General features: G+C 44.4%; 1 long non-coding RNA gene across 1 annotated transcript; it reads left to right on the top strand.

Annotated features, from left to right (window-relative positions):
• Positions 1–380: 380 nt before the first annotated feature.
• Positions 381–2,548, top strand: LOC148224334 (uncharacterized). Its single transcript, XR_015802863.1, has 2 exons — positions 381–603; positions 2,359–2,548. It is a non-coding gene; the product is annotated as an uncharacterized LOC148224334 (long non-coding RNA).
• The last annotated feature ends 14,259 nt before the right edge of the window (positions 2,549–16,807 follow it).

Below are 16,807 nucleotides of genomic sequence, written 5' to 3'. Positions count from 1 at the left end.
AGTTCCAGCTGGACGCATAATGACTAATTTTTAATGAAAGTTTTTTTCAAGTCTGTTGGTTTGCTCATTTTTGCTCTACACTGACTTTCTGCGTTTTCAACTGTTTTGACAAAAGCTCCGGAATTTCTGAAGTATTCTGCTCAGCTCTGTTTCTAATAGTTGCCTAAAAGCATTTTTAATTTTAAGGGCATGTAAGCCTGCAGATAGAAATGTCAGCTCTAAAGAAGAAAGCAATTTTTTTCTTTTTTTGGTTAACCCATTTTTGACCTGGCAAACATAGCTGTGATTTAGGTGATCTCCAGCTACAGTGGAGAGCTTGTTGATCTTGCTTCAGCTGAGGCCACAGGCTGATCTCATGAACATTGTTTTTGCAGGCGTGTGACTCTGCTGACGTCCTTTGGCTTCCTGTTCAGTGAGGCTGTGCTTGGCATCCTCGGATTTAGGTACAATGTGAATTTTCTTAGACTTCACCCTCCAGCTCTCGTTTTGTTTCATCAGCCCTTCCCTGCCTGTGAATACTGGTCGTGATCACATCATGCGGTGGCTGCGGGGAGGGAAGGTCCCCTCTGCTGCAGCCCTTTCGGTGACAGCAGTGTGGCTGAGGTAGGTGTCTGTGGGAAGGAGATGGAGCGGGTTTCAGGCAGTTTCTGGTAGCATGTAAGACATGCAGTGTGTGGTGATTCACCCCCTCAACACCATTAAACCTTCACATTATGAGTGGGTTGAATCCTGTAAGGTCGTAAGCACAATATAAAAATAAACACAGACCTCTGAGGTAAATAGGTTACTGGTAAGGGGTCAGTAGCCTGGATAAATCAGATCATTCTTCTTTTTTATGGACACTGAGACCAAAATCAACTGTTCCTACTTCCAGGCTCTAAGGCTTTGCCTTCTTTTGCATCGCTGGTATTGGTGCTGTAGTGCATGTCTTTGACACCAAGGAGGGGTCCTGCCCATGTAAAAGTTTTTGAGTGCATTTGAAGGTGCTGAGTGCTGTTTTCGGGTGCCAGACCACAATAACAACAATGGGCTAGCAAGGAACTTCTCTGAGACTTACTGAGACCAGAATTAAAGGTCATGCATGCCCACACTTTTGTTTTGAGTTATTAGTTAGGGAGGAAAGTAGATGAAGGGGAGGGATTATCCCCCTCCACTCAGGGCTCATCAGAGCACATCTAGAATACCATGTCCAGTTTCACACTCTCTCCCTCAAATACAAGGAAGTTGGGACATGTTCAGCAAGATGTTAAGGGTTGGAGCTCTTGCCCTGTGAGGAGAGGCTGAGGAATTTTTCTAGTCCAGCCTGACGCAGTGAAGTCTTTGGAAGGATCTAAGAACAGCCCCTGAGCACTGAGCATGTACAAAGAGATCAGAAAGAAGACATTGCCAGAATCCTCACAGCACTACACATTGGGAGGACAAGCAAGTGACTGAAGTTGGAACAAGAGGCTCGGGCTGCATATAAGGATACACTTCTCCAAGGGGAGACAGTCAAGCACTAGACCAGGTCACCCAGTGAGGTTGTGCAGCCTCTGTTCTTAGAGTTTTTCAAGACTGGTCAGAGTCCCAGGAGACTTGGTCTGAGCTTACAGCTGTGTCTGCATTGAGCAGGAAGTTGGAGTAGGGACTTGACACCCTTCCAGCCTGATACCTGTTATCCTGTGTCTAGGTATTCCATACCCTGAGGTCATGGAAAATTTTAGGTGAAGTTTTTGGGTGAAGAGTTGAAAAGATTAAAAAGAATGTGTTTTAACCCCTCTCTCCAGCTTTGACCAACTGATTTCACTCCAGTCCAGCAGCAGTGATAGTTCCTCTGATTTCTCTAACCATGATAAGACAAGGAGTCTTGGATACATGTTGTCCTGGCAGCTCAGAGGACAGGAGTGCTGGGCAGAGGGGATAGGGTGCCCACTGCCTGAGGAGATTCTAATGCTAAAACAAGGTTTAATCAAGTGGGATTGGCTGAGCCTTTTGGGATGCATTGTAGGCTCAGAGACAGGAATAAAATCCAGCTTTGCCCAGCAAGATATAACCAGTGGGATGCCTTGGCAAGTAAGCTGTTAATAGATATAAAATGTATGTAATATTGGCAAATTTTGACAGTTTCAGTCTCCACAGAATACAAAATCAATATAACACCAATGCATTAAAAAAAAAATTCCCAGAATACAAAATCTCCTCAGAATACAAATTCAATATAATGAAAATAATTGCATTTTTCTGCAGTATTTCACTTTCCAACCTAAAATTAGTTGTGTGCAAATTCATCACCGAGACTAGGACACCCGTGTTGCCTGTGGGGCAGTCACTGTGCTCAACAGTGCCACTGTATCATACTTTTTCCTTCCTTCCTTGCAGATCAGAAACTCTGAGTCTCTTCCCTCCCTGTGGATCCCGGTGCTGAGAAGTCAGCAGAAGTCAAGGGAAGTCACTGTGTTTGTGTGTTGATGGTTTTTTATGAATGCAGGAATTACCACAACTGAATGAATAATTCATTCATGAAAATGATGCTTGAAAAAGAAAAGTACTCTTCTATTATTCTTGGAAATTGTTAACCCAGTTGCTTTTTTTTTGCCTTTGCTGCGGTGGGACCTGGCAGCGGCTGTCACTGAGAGCCAGCAAGTTCATGTCAGTGAAAGTTAGTGAGTGGGGGGCAGGAAAGGTGCAGGCCCTTCCCGCTGTCACTGATGGCTTTTGTGGGTGTTCTCAGAAAGTCCTGCCGAGCGTCCCGGGTGACTCACCGGCAGCTGACTGAAGGCAGGCAGGAGGCCAGCAGCCCCTGCACAACTGGAAAGTACAGAGCCATCCCAGTGTGTGCCAGAAAAAGGAGAAGATGACATGCAGCGATGTGTGTGTCTGTCTGCCTTGTCTGTCTGTCACAAGGCTAGAAAAAACAGTGACTCCATGTTCTTTGTAGGATATATGGGAGCTTGGTGCTGTGAGGTCATCTTTGTTCTTGCAAGAGGGACTGTTGGATGGTCATATGGAAAGGTGAGGAGCTATTGCAGGCTTTATTCAGGCTTCTTGGCAAACAAAACTTTCAAGGACATACATGGTCTTTCCCAGGTACAGTGCAGTATCTTTAGGGCCAGGGTCAAGTTTACTCAGTCAAAATTACCCACTCCCTTATGAAGCTCCTCTTGCTGCTTTTCTGGCAGGCAAGTGATGGATACCCAGTGGGATAATACACATGGTCATAAAAGGTAGGGTGAAATACAGTCCAGGTCTCATCTCCTTCACTGGAGATGAGCACATTTGGACAGCCCATTCTGCATGTTCACCCTGGAGCTCATGAAGCTTTTTTCCTACAGAGCTGTGCCTTTTGTGACAGGCAATGTCTTCCTGTGATGGGCTTCTGTATAAGATGTCCCTTCTCTGTGGATTTGCTGGTGCACAAGGAAGGTTATCCTCCTTCCTCCACCCCTTGGGCCACTCACCCAGACAAGCCCTTCTTGTAGACCTGGAAGAATTTAATTTTCTTCAAAACTCCTATCTGTCCTTGAGACTCGTGGTTGACTTTGGCTAACAGGCTCAGGGCTGCCTGGCAGGGTATTTTTGAGTGAGGGGACAAGGCGGGGGCAGGAGGATCAGGAAGAGAAACAGACACACATTCTGATTCCTGGCACTTTTAAAAAGAGTCAAGATGAATGGCCGCAGAGGGTGACCCCAGGTGGGATCTTGTTGCTGCCCCCAGAACCCTGTCTAGACAGAGCTGCAGTTCACAGTCCGCTCGTGCCTGTGGCTTACACTAACAGGCTTCACCATGGCCCTGCCGGGACATCCCAAAGCCGTGTCTGACACTGGTTCTCTCATCAGACATGATCCTAACCCTCATCCACATGCCTGTATCCTGTCCTCTTTCCTGGGGAGTTTCCCCGTGCTGAATCCTTGCCAGTTCCTTCTTGGCTGTGGATGCCCCAGGCTCATTAACCGGGAAGGGCCAGTGGTACCTGTCCCTGCAGTCCAGCTGCAGCTGCAGCCCAGCCAAAGCATGGTATTTCAGAAAGCACCCTCCCCCCAGCCCCAGCTCCCACTGACACCTAAGTTACTCATCAAAGGCAGGAAAGAAGCCTTCCTGATTTCAAGCCTCTGGGGAAATGCTGGGGAACGGATTCAGTGTGATAAAATGCAGAGCAAATGGTGATTCAATTTTGATTCAAAGGCCCTGGTGAAGGGCAGAGACAATTTGGCTTTACCTCTTTTTACCTTGAAAGGGCAGTTCTCCACCAGTATCACATCCTGGGAGGGACAAGAATACACATCCTCCTTCCCCAAGGCCAAAAGTGGGAGGGGTTTGTGGGGGAAATCCATTGAAATGCCCACAAAATCCACATTACTTATGTCCACCTAGCAACTACCATTCAGCTGCTGTACCATGACTCAGATTGCATGGAAAATGCTACAAATTGCTTTCTGGGAGTAGGAATGCAAGTATTCCGGTTTCCAGTGGGCAAGGTGAAGAGGCTTGCTGGAGCACCACAGCTACTCTTGCTGATACACACCTTGAGAGCCCCTGGGATGATGCTCCTGGGACAAGCCTACAAGAAGTTTACATAACAGCAGTTCAGGCTAGGGGGGTTGAATCACCACTTAGGTAGCTGTCCTAATATGGGCAGGATGTAAAACTCTGGAGTTTAAAGAGGGAACTGACACTAGTGTGTAGGGATGAAAATAGTGAAGTGTTCCTTTTTTTTTAGTAAGAGTGCCTGATCTCCAGCTGAGAGAGGGAGTTTTTCAGAGTGCAGGCACATGCCTGTGGTTTGTACCACCTGATAACCATTGAAGTTATAAAAACTGTCAAGTAAGTCTTTTCTGTGGTGATTGCAAGAGAAAACTGCAAAGCAGCCCCTCTAAAAACAACTGACCTCTGCAAACGTTCAGTACTTTGTATAATCAAGGGTTCATAATGTCGGTATGGGAGCTTGCAGTAAGCACTGTGTACCTCTGCTGCTGAGACCCTGGTTTCCAAAGGTGAGGGTGGAGAGGAGGTGAGGTGTGTGGTAGTGTTTCAAATTTTAGGAGCTCTAAACACAGATACAGAATCTAGTTTTAGAAGAGACTGCTTATTATGTGCAGGGTGCAAGGTGGAGCTTTCCACAAATCAAGTACACCCAGTGGTAGAAAGTTTTGTCTTTTATTCAGTAAAATTTACACCTACCTAATACATATTCTCCGCCTACTTAATGCATATTTATTTAGGTGTAAATAAGATTATATCTAATCTTACACAACACTTGAAACAAAAAGTTCTTTTCTTTCTTAAGCAACTTCTATTGTAGAAGTTATCTGATGACATCAATCACATTTACAAAAGGTGAGAAAAGCCAGATTGAAGACATCAATTCCTTTTGTAGAATTCAGCCTGGGGACAGATAATTCAGCTTGAAGACATCAGTATAGGGGAACCCCATAGGGATCAAGCCGGAACCAATTAGTTTTCATATGCTTGCAGTAACTGAAACTTCATTCTTTTTCTGTGGGTGTTTTGTTTATTTTTTAGTATCCCTTTACCTGATAAAAAGGTGTGACAATGAATAATTCTTTTAGCCTAACCCAAAACCCAAGGAGATTCAGCAGCAAACAAGTCGATGACACTGAACTCAGCGATATTCAGAAGAAACCCTCAGGGACAGAGGGACAGATCCCTTCTGGAGCTATGGGAACAAATATTTTTAGGACACCTCTACTGTCACAGCAAGTGCAACAGCAAGCAATGCTACAGCCCCACAGTGCTTGGCTACAGACATGCATGTGGCACCTGCAGGACACTCGTGATTTTTTTGTTAGCCTGGCACCATGCTAAGCTAACAAAATGATAAGAATGACAAGATCTATGTTTTTACAGAGAGAATAATTTTAGGTTCAGAGCCATCCCAGGAACTACTACTACCACATCCCAGTGGTACTACTCTACTAGAACCCAGAGCAAATCTGCTGCAGGTCATGGAATAAAATAGAATCATTTAGATTGGAAAGGACCTCTAAGATCATTGAGTCCAACCTTTAAACCAGCACTGCCAAATCCACCACTAAACCCGAGTGCCACATCTACATGTCTATTAAATACCTCCAGGGATGGTGACTCCACCACTTCCCTGAACAACTTATCCCAAAGCTTGACAACTGTTTCCATGAAGAATTTTTCCTGATATCTAGTCTAAACCTCGCGTGTGGCAACTTGAGGCCATTTCCTCTTGTTCCTGGAAGAAGAGGCCAACCCCCACCTGGCTACACCCTGCTTTCAGGGAGTTGTCAAGAGTGATAAGTTCTCCCCTGACCCTCCTTTTCTCCAGGGTAAACAATCCCAGCTCCCTCAGCTTCTCCTCGTAAGACTTGTGCTCCAGCTCTGTTGCCTTTCTCTGGACTTGCTCCATCACCTCAATGTCTTTCTTGTAGTGAGAGACCCAGAATCAGACACAGGATTTGAGGCATGGCCTCACCAGTGCCGAGTACAGGGGGATGATCCCAGCCCTGGGCCTGATGGCCACACTATGGTGTCATCTGCAAAGGGGTGCCCTTGATCTCCTCATCCAGATAATTAAAAAAATATATTAAACAGGGCTGAGCCCGAAATAGGGCCCTGGGGGCATCGCCCATGACTGATCACCAGCTGGATGTAGTTTTTTCAGCACCACTCTCTGGGACTGACTGCTAAGACAAATTGTACCCAGCAAACTCTGCACCTAGCCAGCCATGGGCTGCTACTTTCTACAGGACAATGCTGTGGAAATGGTGTCAGAGGCTTTACTGAAGTCCAGGCAGGTGGCAGCCACAGCCTTTCCCTCACCCACGAAGCTCCTTGTCATAGATCACGTAGGTCAAGCAGGACCTGCCTTTCATGAACTTATCCTGGCTGGGCTATGTCCTGCACATGCTGTGTGATGGCTCTCGAGATGATCTTCTCCATGGCCTTCTCTGGCACTGAGGTCAGATTGCCAGGCCTGGAGAGTTCCAGGATATCCAGGATAGTTCCCTGGATCCTCCTCCTGGCCCTTCTTGTAGTCAGCTGTTGCAGTTGCTATCTTCCCGTTGCCTGGGACTTCCCAGCTTATCCAGGACTTCTGATAATGGTGAGAAGTGGCTCAATGAGCACTTTAACTGGCTCTCTCTGGGGTGGATCCCATCTGGCCCCATAGACTTGAGCATATCCAAAGGCTGCAGCAGGACAACTTACATTCAGATTCCTCCTTAACAAGTGTGCAGCCAGTTAATTGCTGAAACACTTCTGATACAGGATGTGGGCTGAAATTTCTCATCTTCATTGATTCCTATGGATTGCAAGGGCATGCCAATCTGTTAGTCAAAGGCAAAACCCTAAGAAGTAAGTGGGAAAACCGAAGGCACTGAGAAAACTCCCCCATACCGATTTCAGAGTTCCCCTTCAACTGATGCAGGAGGCAGCTTTAATAATCTCCTGTATTATTGCCTCCATCCACTGTTCCATTTCCTTCTGTGTCAGTTGTAAACTTGTGTAAACCAACAGCCTACAATATTCTTCTTTGCTCGGTTGCAAAGACAGTACAGAGCTAGCAGTGAAGCTATGGTGAGCTGAGTATAATTTCTTCTTAAGAAGAAAAGAGATATGAAAATTTCTGTGGGCACATTAGCTATGGAGAAGTCTTGGGGGAAGCTCAGTGTTTTGCTTATGCCAGTACATCCTGCTTGTAGTAATATATTCAGAGTTTGTGAAAGATTTAAACAAACATAAAGATGTTTGTGGGTGGCAAGGTTGGAAAAATACTCTCCTGTTGAGCTGCAAGTGCTTTAGTGTTGGGGCAGGGAAGCCAGCTGGAGGCAGCAGGACAGTAATGTCCTCTTGTCAGGTCTGGGGTTTCTTTCCTTGACTCTGCAGGACTGTTACTGAGATGGTGATTCCCAGCAGCACAGCAGTGTGATACTGCATGGCTATACATCACCCTGAAGGGAAACCTAGCAAGCCTTCTGGTTCCCTCTCCTTGAGGGAAGCTATGTTGTTGCCTTGATGTTCAGCAAAGAAAACCTTTTCATCCCTTTAATTTACTTCTCTTGCATTCTGAAGAGCTGCACCACAAATGACATTGCTTTGGCTGGTTTCATTAGCAGTCTATGAGAGTGTTCAAAATGTAGTTCATTCAAAGTTCTGTCATATACCAAGAATCATCAGAAATTTAAAAATGGTCTTGAGAAGGGCTGTTTGCAGACACCTGAGTTTCTGTGACCAACTTACCTACTACTAGGAATAGAGATGGTATTCCCATGACAAAGCTCCTGGAGTTCAACTGACAAAACCAGCTACATGACATTGGACATTACTGTCACTGTAATGGCTGTTAGCAGTGCATGGGCCTCATGTGCAGTGGAATTATTGCAAGACAAACTTGTAAAGGCCATGTCTAAACCTAGGAGAAGGAAAATGAGCGAGGAGTCTGTCTAAAGAGAAGTCTCTAACAGCTGAACCTTTGTGATGCTTAGCATAACAATTGAAGATGCCAGCACTGGCAGATCTCTGCACTCCTTCTGCTTCTTCAGCAGACACTGTCCTTACTCAGCAGAGCTGGTGGATCCACATCCTCCTTATGCCTTAGGCATCCTGGGTCCCAGCTGAAATTCCAGGGTACCCAGAGAGTTACCATTTTTTATAATAAGGTACGAAAAGTGTAAGAGAACAGCAGTTTTGTGTTTAGATTTTGGTGGATGGGCAAATACCCCATTCTGTCTGCTCCCTCATAGGAATGGAAACCTCTGGCTTTGGTTCTTGGTGGTCCAGAAGGTTCGGTAGCATCTGTCCTGGCTGGATTTACCAGAATGTGTCAGACTTAAAAGAAGTTACAAAGTGGACTTAAGTTAAATCAGCACAACTTCCCTGTACAGAGTTTCTTACAGTACTGACCTAAGAAGGAAGCAGAAAATAAAAACTTAGAGTTCCCCCAGCCCCGACAAATCTCTGGGCTCTGTATTCTCTTTTTCCTGAAGAGCTGGAAAATATGTCTGTTATCTTCAGAAAAGGATGAATTCCCTGTGGATTTCAAACTACGTTTTCCTCTCTTTAAGTTTATACAGTCACAGTTTGTGAGGATACAATCCTTTCATTCGTAAGGCAGAAAGGAAGCATGAAAAACTCAGACTATTTCAGCATTCTACCATCCGGCCACATCAAATCCTCATAATGAATCTGGGCTGTGCTGAGATTTTCAGGATGCTCCCAGAGACAGTGCCATGGCACAGCAATGAACTACTATTCCAAGTGTCTAAGTAATCACTTGTTTTATGGGAGAGTGCCACTCCTCCTTTCCAGCCTTGTGGAAAGGCACACTGGCCCCTGTCACCATGCATTCCCAGCCAAGCTCCAAAGACATACCTGATAGGTGAAAGGCTAACATTCCTATCCCAGGGGTGGGGGAAGGTATTCAGGCCAGCAGCTGCTGGAGCATCCTTGCCAATGAGTGCTGTGAGGTGGGGATGGGGTGTGGGGGACAGGGATAGCAGGGTGGTATCAGTTGGGTGAGAGGAGAGTGTATGTGGTACACATCCAGAGCATCAGCAGAGAGCTATGAGATCTCAGAAAGGATCTGGAAGGATCTGGGAGGAGAACAGTGCAGGAAAGAAGAAACAAGTGCAGAAAACAGAGCAAGCAGAGAGATTTGTAGTGTGCATGGAACAAGATCTGCATGGAGGATTTGGGAGGAAACATGTGGCAAAGTTGATGTCTAGAAAGGCTGACCTGGAACAGAGACTAGGCAGAGCAAAAGGAATAAAATAGGTATTTATTAAAAGGATACACCTTGGACAGTGCAAGAGCCCGGCCAAGGCAAGATCCAAGTTGAATCCAAGATGGATCTTGATCACAAGTCTTTACACTTTGAAAAGTTTTAGTTCATCTACATATTGGGGTCAGTTGTCCAACCACGGCCCCACATTATGAAGTCTCAGCCCCCTGGGTTGCCCCCTTCCCTTCGGTGTTGTTTATGCTTTTTGGGTAATGGGTGTCCTTGATTCCCTAGCTGGGAAAGGATTGTTTTGTCTAACTACCCTGTCAAGAGAACTTACTAGCACCTAATATGAAGTTTCAGAGTTAACACACTAAGCAGCAGAGATCTGAAAAATATAAAAACTAAAACCCAAGGCATCAAAGTCACAGTGCCAGAAGAGGAAGATGAGCCTTTTTTGGGCTGCTTATGCAACAAAGCTGTACCTACAGGTGCTGACAGTAGCCACTACACCCATCAGTCTTGGTAACAGCCACTGAAACAAGTGCTGACAGTAAACAAAGCATTTGTATCTATTCCAAACCAACTGAACTGGTTGCACTTCAGAGGAAGTTGTGATGGGGTAAGCTTGCCGTGGAACTGCATTTACAGCACTGGTTCAACAACCTTGCCTTCTGTGCACTATCAAAAAGTATTCAGGGGAGTTTTATTACCCTCAACTTACTGTGCTCCACAAAATGCAAAGATCCCAAGATCATAATGAGAAAGGTCAAAATGTTTACATTTAAATATTTCCTTGCTGAAAGATTGTGTTTTAGCAAAATCAGTCCTTGCATTTATGAATTTGTAATTTCCAGGAAAAAGTCTGTTTTTATGTGGAGAACATACAAACTTGAAATATCAGGTGAATTTAATTTTCTTTCTGTTTATGAAAAAAATCTTCAAAACTATGATGAATCAAGGAATAACATGTATTCAGGGTTTAGAAATGGAAGTAGACATGCTCATATTCTAAATCAGGGTAATTTCAGGGGCTGTGAGGAACAATACACTGCAATAATGATCCAAGAAAAAGTGTAACATACATTGTTTTCTGCACATTAGTCTTCAATGACTTTCCCAGACTTTGCTGACTGCATTCTGGGAGGGTACCACCAGGTCATGTTTCATTTTCTTTTTCCTATTGCAGCTTTCAAATCCCCCTCAGCTTCAGCAAAGCTAGAGAACTAGTAAAAAGAAAAGACAAGGAAAAAAAAAAGGCAGCAGTTTAATACTGGCCCTGGCCTAGGGAAAAGCAAAAATTTAAAGGTTAGCAGGCTTGAATAGTTATCCACTACACATTTTCCCCAGTTGAAGACAGTATAAAAGCTGGAAAAAGGAAAAAAAGTCAAGTTCTTGTCGAAAGAATCCTACATGAGAATTCTTTTCACATTCTCACTGGCAGAAAGGGGGCAAAGGGGTGCTACTATACTTGTGGATATCAAGTGAAAATAGAGTTTCAAATATTTGAAGAATATGTGTGTAGGCTCACACATGCTCTCACATGCACAAAAACATGGTCTGCAAGACCAAGTACCAACTTGCCTTCTCAGATAAATTTCAAATTCATAATTGATTTTAAGGCAGATTACTTGCTGAGGTGCAATAGTAGGACAACTTTTCACAGCGAAAATTGTTATTAATTTTTCTGTTTATTTACAGAATTACTTAGAGACTTTATAGAATGTAGAAATGAGTCCATATCAGCATGAGAAGGACTTGAGCTTTAGGAACTTTTAAATATCTGACTGAGAATTATGGGTGAGAAGATTTACATTAAAATGTCCTTGTTAGGGTAGCATGAAATTCTCAGGGGACTAGTTTTCTAAAACAGTAGAGGGTTTCGTAATTGCTTTCAAGGACAATGTTTTCAAATGAGAAAAGAGTCTCATTATGAAAAGCAGTAAATATGAATTTTTCTTCTCTGCTGCCTCAGTGTTTCCAAGCAGACTATCCCAGGAAAAACAACTCTTTTTTATAGTCTTTTGTTTTGCTTTTAACTTCTTTTATTTTCTGCTTCCTTCCTTTTTGTTTCCTGACCTTGGCAAGAAAATTTGTGTGACTGGCTGTTAACTCTCTTTGGGAGGGGGCCAACTTCTCCACAATCACTTTTGGGTGCATGTAGAGATTAATTCCCCTTTCTGAAAGAAAGTCTCAATTCTAAACTCCGGCAACTCAAGATTGTATAACTGGAATTGATTATCAAAATAGAAAAGAGAAAGACATGTGAAACAGAAAAGACCAGTGAAACAGAAATCACATATAGCGGGAATCTGTATTTTTAGAACTTCCAGGTAAAGTCCAGCCCTAAAGTGTGGATGGTATTTAGGATATTACCCATCTTTTTGATTTTCTTGTACAATACTTAAAACTTGGAGTCATTATAGGAGATGTTGCTGTCAGACCAATCTCAGTGTAGCTGTAACCGCCTTCCCTGTTCTTCCTTGTTTGCCTGAAAGTTCCTGGCTTGTGAGATTTTGGCGTAAATGTAGAGGAGACAGAAGTCAGTAAGAAATGAGTGAATCAGTTGTCTAGTGTGCTGTGTGTCACACAGCAAGAATCTTCAGCAGTTCTTTTGCTCCCTGGTGAGAGCATGGCTCTCTCTCTCTCATAATTGTCCTTTAAAACAAGAATTTGTGATACTGCTGCAGTGCCAGTATTGCCAGAGCTCTTCCTAGATCAGTGTCAGTTTTTGATGACTCTGGCTTGCCAGGGTCTGGTAAGAGTGGCTTCCAGCAGGTCCACAGAAGGCTAGCATCCTCTGAGCAATGCACACAACCTGTGGCAGCATCTGTTTCAAAACTGCTTGACAATAAGCCTCTGCACTTCTGCAGCACCACACACTGCCAGTGCCCAACATTCGTGTTGGGAGGGTGCAACTGCCTTCCTTTTTGCTCCTGTTTTGTTCCTGCCCTTCTGGTGCTGTTTTGGGGGGAACTTGGTCGGAGGCAATGACATCATGGACAGCAGGCTGCATGGTCCCATGTGGACGCTTTATTTAATCAGAAATAAAAAGGGTTTCAAGAACTCCCCCATGTCAGTTTAACTCCTCACCCAGAAGCAGGAAATATGTTGTCCTTTAGTCAGAGGCAGGGTCAGTGACGTTTCTTTCTCTGATTATGAAACAGAGAATGTTGCATTCACCACTCATATTTCCTGATAACAGCAATACCGAGTTGTGTTGTCATATACTTCTCACTGGGGAAAGAGCTGCTGTCACATTTATCCTGCTGTCTCCCAAGGAGTGAAGAGAGCATGACCAGGATACCCATCTTGTGCTTCCTCCTGGGTCAGCATGCCCAAGCAAGCTCTGGGTTGCATTCCCAGGCACCCCTCTGATGTAGGTGGTCTCAGTGGATGGGTGCTAGGTACTAGGCCTAGGTACTAGGTACTAGGTACTAGGACAGAAACCACAGAGTTTCTGTCACCCAGAAGTGTACCTGTGAGAGACCCACTGTCACACAGCTCCAAGCTGCAGATGATATCCTGGTATCTTAAAGAGACAGCTACCTCTTGCTCTTTGCAATGATTAAGCATATTGATGCTGTATTACACAAGTGCATAAGGTGCTTGTGGGATGTGAGGGATCAGCTGTGGAAATGTGATGAGATGTGCAAGCCAGAGTCATTTTGCCTCTACCATCAGCACTGAGCTTCTCCAGCCTGTGGAGAGGAAATAGAATCAGGAATTAGCATATGGAGTACAGAAAGCACCTGGTGTTTTTGACTGGGCTTTTTTTGGATGAATATTCCAAAGGATGAATATCCCCTTAGTTAGGGCCTCTTAGTTTCCTTTTCACCCTTCCCTTCAGGCTCACTCTGTGCACTCCTGCCCTTTCCTTCTAAACCCTTTCCACCTCTTCCCACTTCCTTCTTGTGATTACCTTTCCTTTCCATCTCACTGACCTTTCTGTTGTGGATATGATACCCCTCCCTCTGCCCAGCACCTGCCTGGTTTAGTGGTGCTCAGCCACACTTGCATTTGCAGAAGAGCAGCAAGCTTCTTCTGCAGAACTGCTCTGAATTTGGTTTTGCATCTAAGCAGTGAGACTTTGAATTAACAGAGAGTTATGAAGCAACTGTTATGAACAAATGCATTTTTTATTTTTTATTAAGTTTCTGAGACAGGTATTTATTAAGAAAAAGATAAATACACAGACCTTCTTCACAAAATGTATTCTCTTACTAATCAGAGAACTGATCAAGCAGTAGTATGTGCAAAGTATGAAGTAAACATACCTCCTCTGAAAATGTTCAAATGAGCTTGGAGAACTAGACTGTGATTTCTGGTTGATCTTCTGGATAAATAGAGGCCTTTGAATAGAGAGAGCAGGGAAAAAAAACCCAAGAAAATAAAAACTTTAAGGACCTATATAAGCTCTAATTAAGCCAATTTTTATGGTGTGACAGAAGATCATCTCCAGCTTTTCAGTTTAACTCTGGGAAGACAATAGATTCACTTGGAGATTAAAGGCCTTGATATCAATGAGAAAAAAATATCATGAAACCTTTCTGACAAAATTTATAAAGGTCTTCTGCTAACTGAAATGAACTGGTGCCTAAGCAGACTGGAGAAATTGGCTCTGTGATAGGGCAAGAATTGAGTTTGCAGTGTCAAATTGCTACAGATCAGAACTTACTGACAATGCTAGGCTGATCCTTCTTTCTGTTAAAAGTATAATTTCTGTGAGTCATTCTAGGTGATTTCTCAGATATTTTTCCAGTCCTACAGCAGGAAACCTCTCCTTCTTTCTGGTGGGATTTTTTCTCTGTGAACTAGCAGAGGCTGCTGTGATTTCATAGAAAAGAAATCCCTGTCCCTCCCAGGTACACAACTGTCAGGTCTGTGCTTTCGTTTGGTAGTTATGATATTTTGACCATAGGATCCACAGCATTTCTTCTTTCACTAACTCTGAGTGCAATGGCCTTCAGGTGTCCTGGGCTTCACCCATAAGTCATACCTCCCTCTGTGTTGGTTGCTCTATGTATTTACATACCCTTACACACACACACAAGCACTGGGAGTAAGAGCTGTAATACCTTCCTCTCAGACAAATGGGGTGCATGTTCAGAAAAGGGCCCATGGAAGCCGTGGCTGAGGATTCCCTGATGTAAGGCAGCTGTCAGTTTGTCCTCTGGGTGCATCACTGCCAGGATCTGGCCAATGCCTCAATACAGAATGATGTCTTTGTACCAGTTCTTTGTTCTGAGTCCTTTTGCCAGGATATGGAAAAAGAAAAGGATATAGGATGAAGCAAAGAGATAAAGATGATATGGCTGGCATGTATTATTTTCTTTTTTCTACAATACATTCTCTTGAATCTCATGCATATATGGAAATACCTCTGGTTCTTCGTGAAGAATTTCTGTCCACACAAAGAAGAGCTCTGTCTTGCACTTTAAGATAACCTCCATTAAACATTTTTCTCAAGGCAGACCAAGTTTTTACTTAAAAGGAAAGACTATAAAACCATATTTCCATTTCTAGCTCTTCCCTTTTCCATATGATAAGCACTGAAAAGGGGAAGATGTGCCCCCGACAATGTTCCTTGGCACAAGCGGTGCTTTACTTTCCAGGCAGTCCTCTTGAAGGAGAAAGTTCTCCCTGTTAATGAAGGTAGCACTGTGGCTACTCAGCTACAGTAAGCAAATATCTGTGAAAGCAAACAAAGTAAAAGGACATCAGTTGCTATGTCATGCTAGTAACTGTAAGTTAATGTTCCTACAGGTAATAAACATATAATGAGCAATTGTATTTGGAAGGTGCTGTAGCTAGTGTTGTCATGAAATATTGACAACTCTTGCTCTCACTGTCTCCTAAAGAGAAATGAAAGGCTCTAGGGATGTCACAGACTGTTATGCTCTGCTAAACATCTTTTTCCCAATGCAGGAGTGATTGTTGCCCCAGCCAGCAGAGCCAGCTGCTGTGCTTGTACTGCTCAGGGCTAGAGCACAGTGACTGCATCCAGATACAGTGGTCCTGTCACAGCTCTCTGTGCTCCCTGCGGTGCAGCTGGAGCTTTGGGACATGATCCACGTTTCTCCTGTGTTTTCTCAGTTCAAAGGGTCTGAAGCAATGACAAGAATGTGTGGCAGACCACTGCAAAGGTACTTTTATAGCATGAGGCCTAAGGAAACTTCCAGGCTGCACATACCATGTGTGAGGTGAGGTCATGGGGAAGCTGGTGCCTCTGGGGGACAGGCAGAGCAATGTGGAGTAAAGGTAGGTAAACCTGGTGCAGGTTTCCCACACCACATCCTCAGGCCGTCCTGGGGTGAGCTGTTTTCCCCATTGCACCCGAGTTTGGTTAGCAGCTGGTCTTGATGATCTTAGTGTTCTTTTCCAACCTTAATGTTTCTGTGATTCAGAGGGAACCATCTACCCAATCCAAAAGACAGGAAATGAACCAGAGTTTCTCCAGAGTGGATGAGCAGGAGGCTGGGAGTAACAATGGGACTGTAACTCACATGCTGGATGAAGGTATGACAGCACAGCCAGAACAGCATCCATTCTTACCCTTTGAACCACAGAGTCCTTAAGGCTGGAAAAGACCTCTAAGGTCATTGAGTCCTACCATTAATCTGACACTGACACATCACCATTTTGTCATATGTGCCAGTGATCTGACACCATGACTCCAATTCTCACTGACTTCAGGATGCAAGAGACACTGTCATTTTGCTGAGGCCCAGAAGCATTTGGATATAACTCCAAGTGCAGCATAACTGCATAGGATGCCCTTGAAAGGGCATGTCTCACTCTTCCCTGTTGTTGGCTGACCTTCCTGCTGCTTTCCCAGAGTCACTTAGTGAGCAGGTGGCCAGACACAGAGCTGGAGCCACCTGCAGAACTGCCAGAAAAACACAGCTACTAGAGACTGACAGGCTGGCAAGAGCCAAGCTATCCCTCTGAAGAGCAATCCCCAATCCTCAGTTGCAGGAGGATATGAGCCAGCAGGGTTGTCCTGCGACCCAGTTGCATGCCCAGTCCTGCTCTCTCCCACATTACTCCTGGAATTTCCCCTCCTCTCAGTATGTGGTAGGTGTCTCATAGCCCTCGGGAATCCTCAGAAGGCAGTGGGG

The sequence above is a fragment of the Sturnus vulgaris genome, chromosome 3, assembly GCF_052056855.1.
Source record: "Sturnus vulgaris isolate bStuVul1 chromosome 3, bStuVul1.hap1, whole genome shotgun sequence".
NCBI lineage: Eukaryota > Metazoa > Chordata > Aves > Passeriformes > Sturnidae > Sturnus > Sturnus vulgaris.
This window is presented reverse-complemented; position numbering and strand designations above follow the sequence as displayed.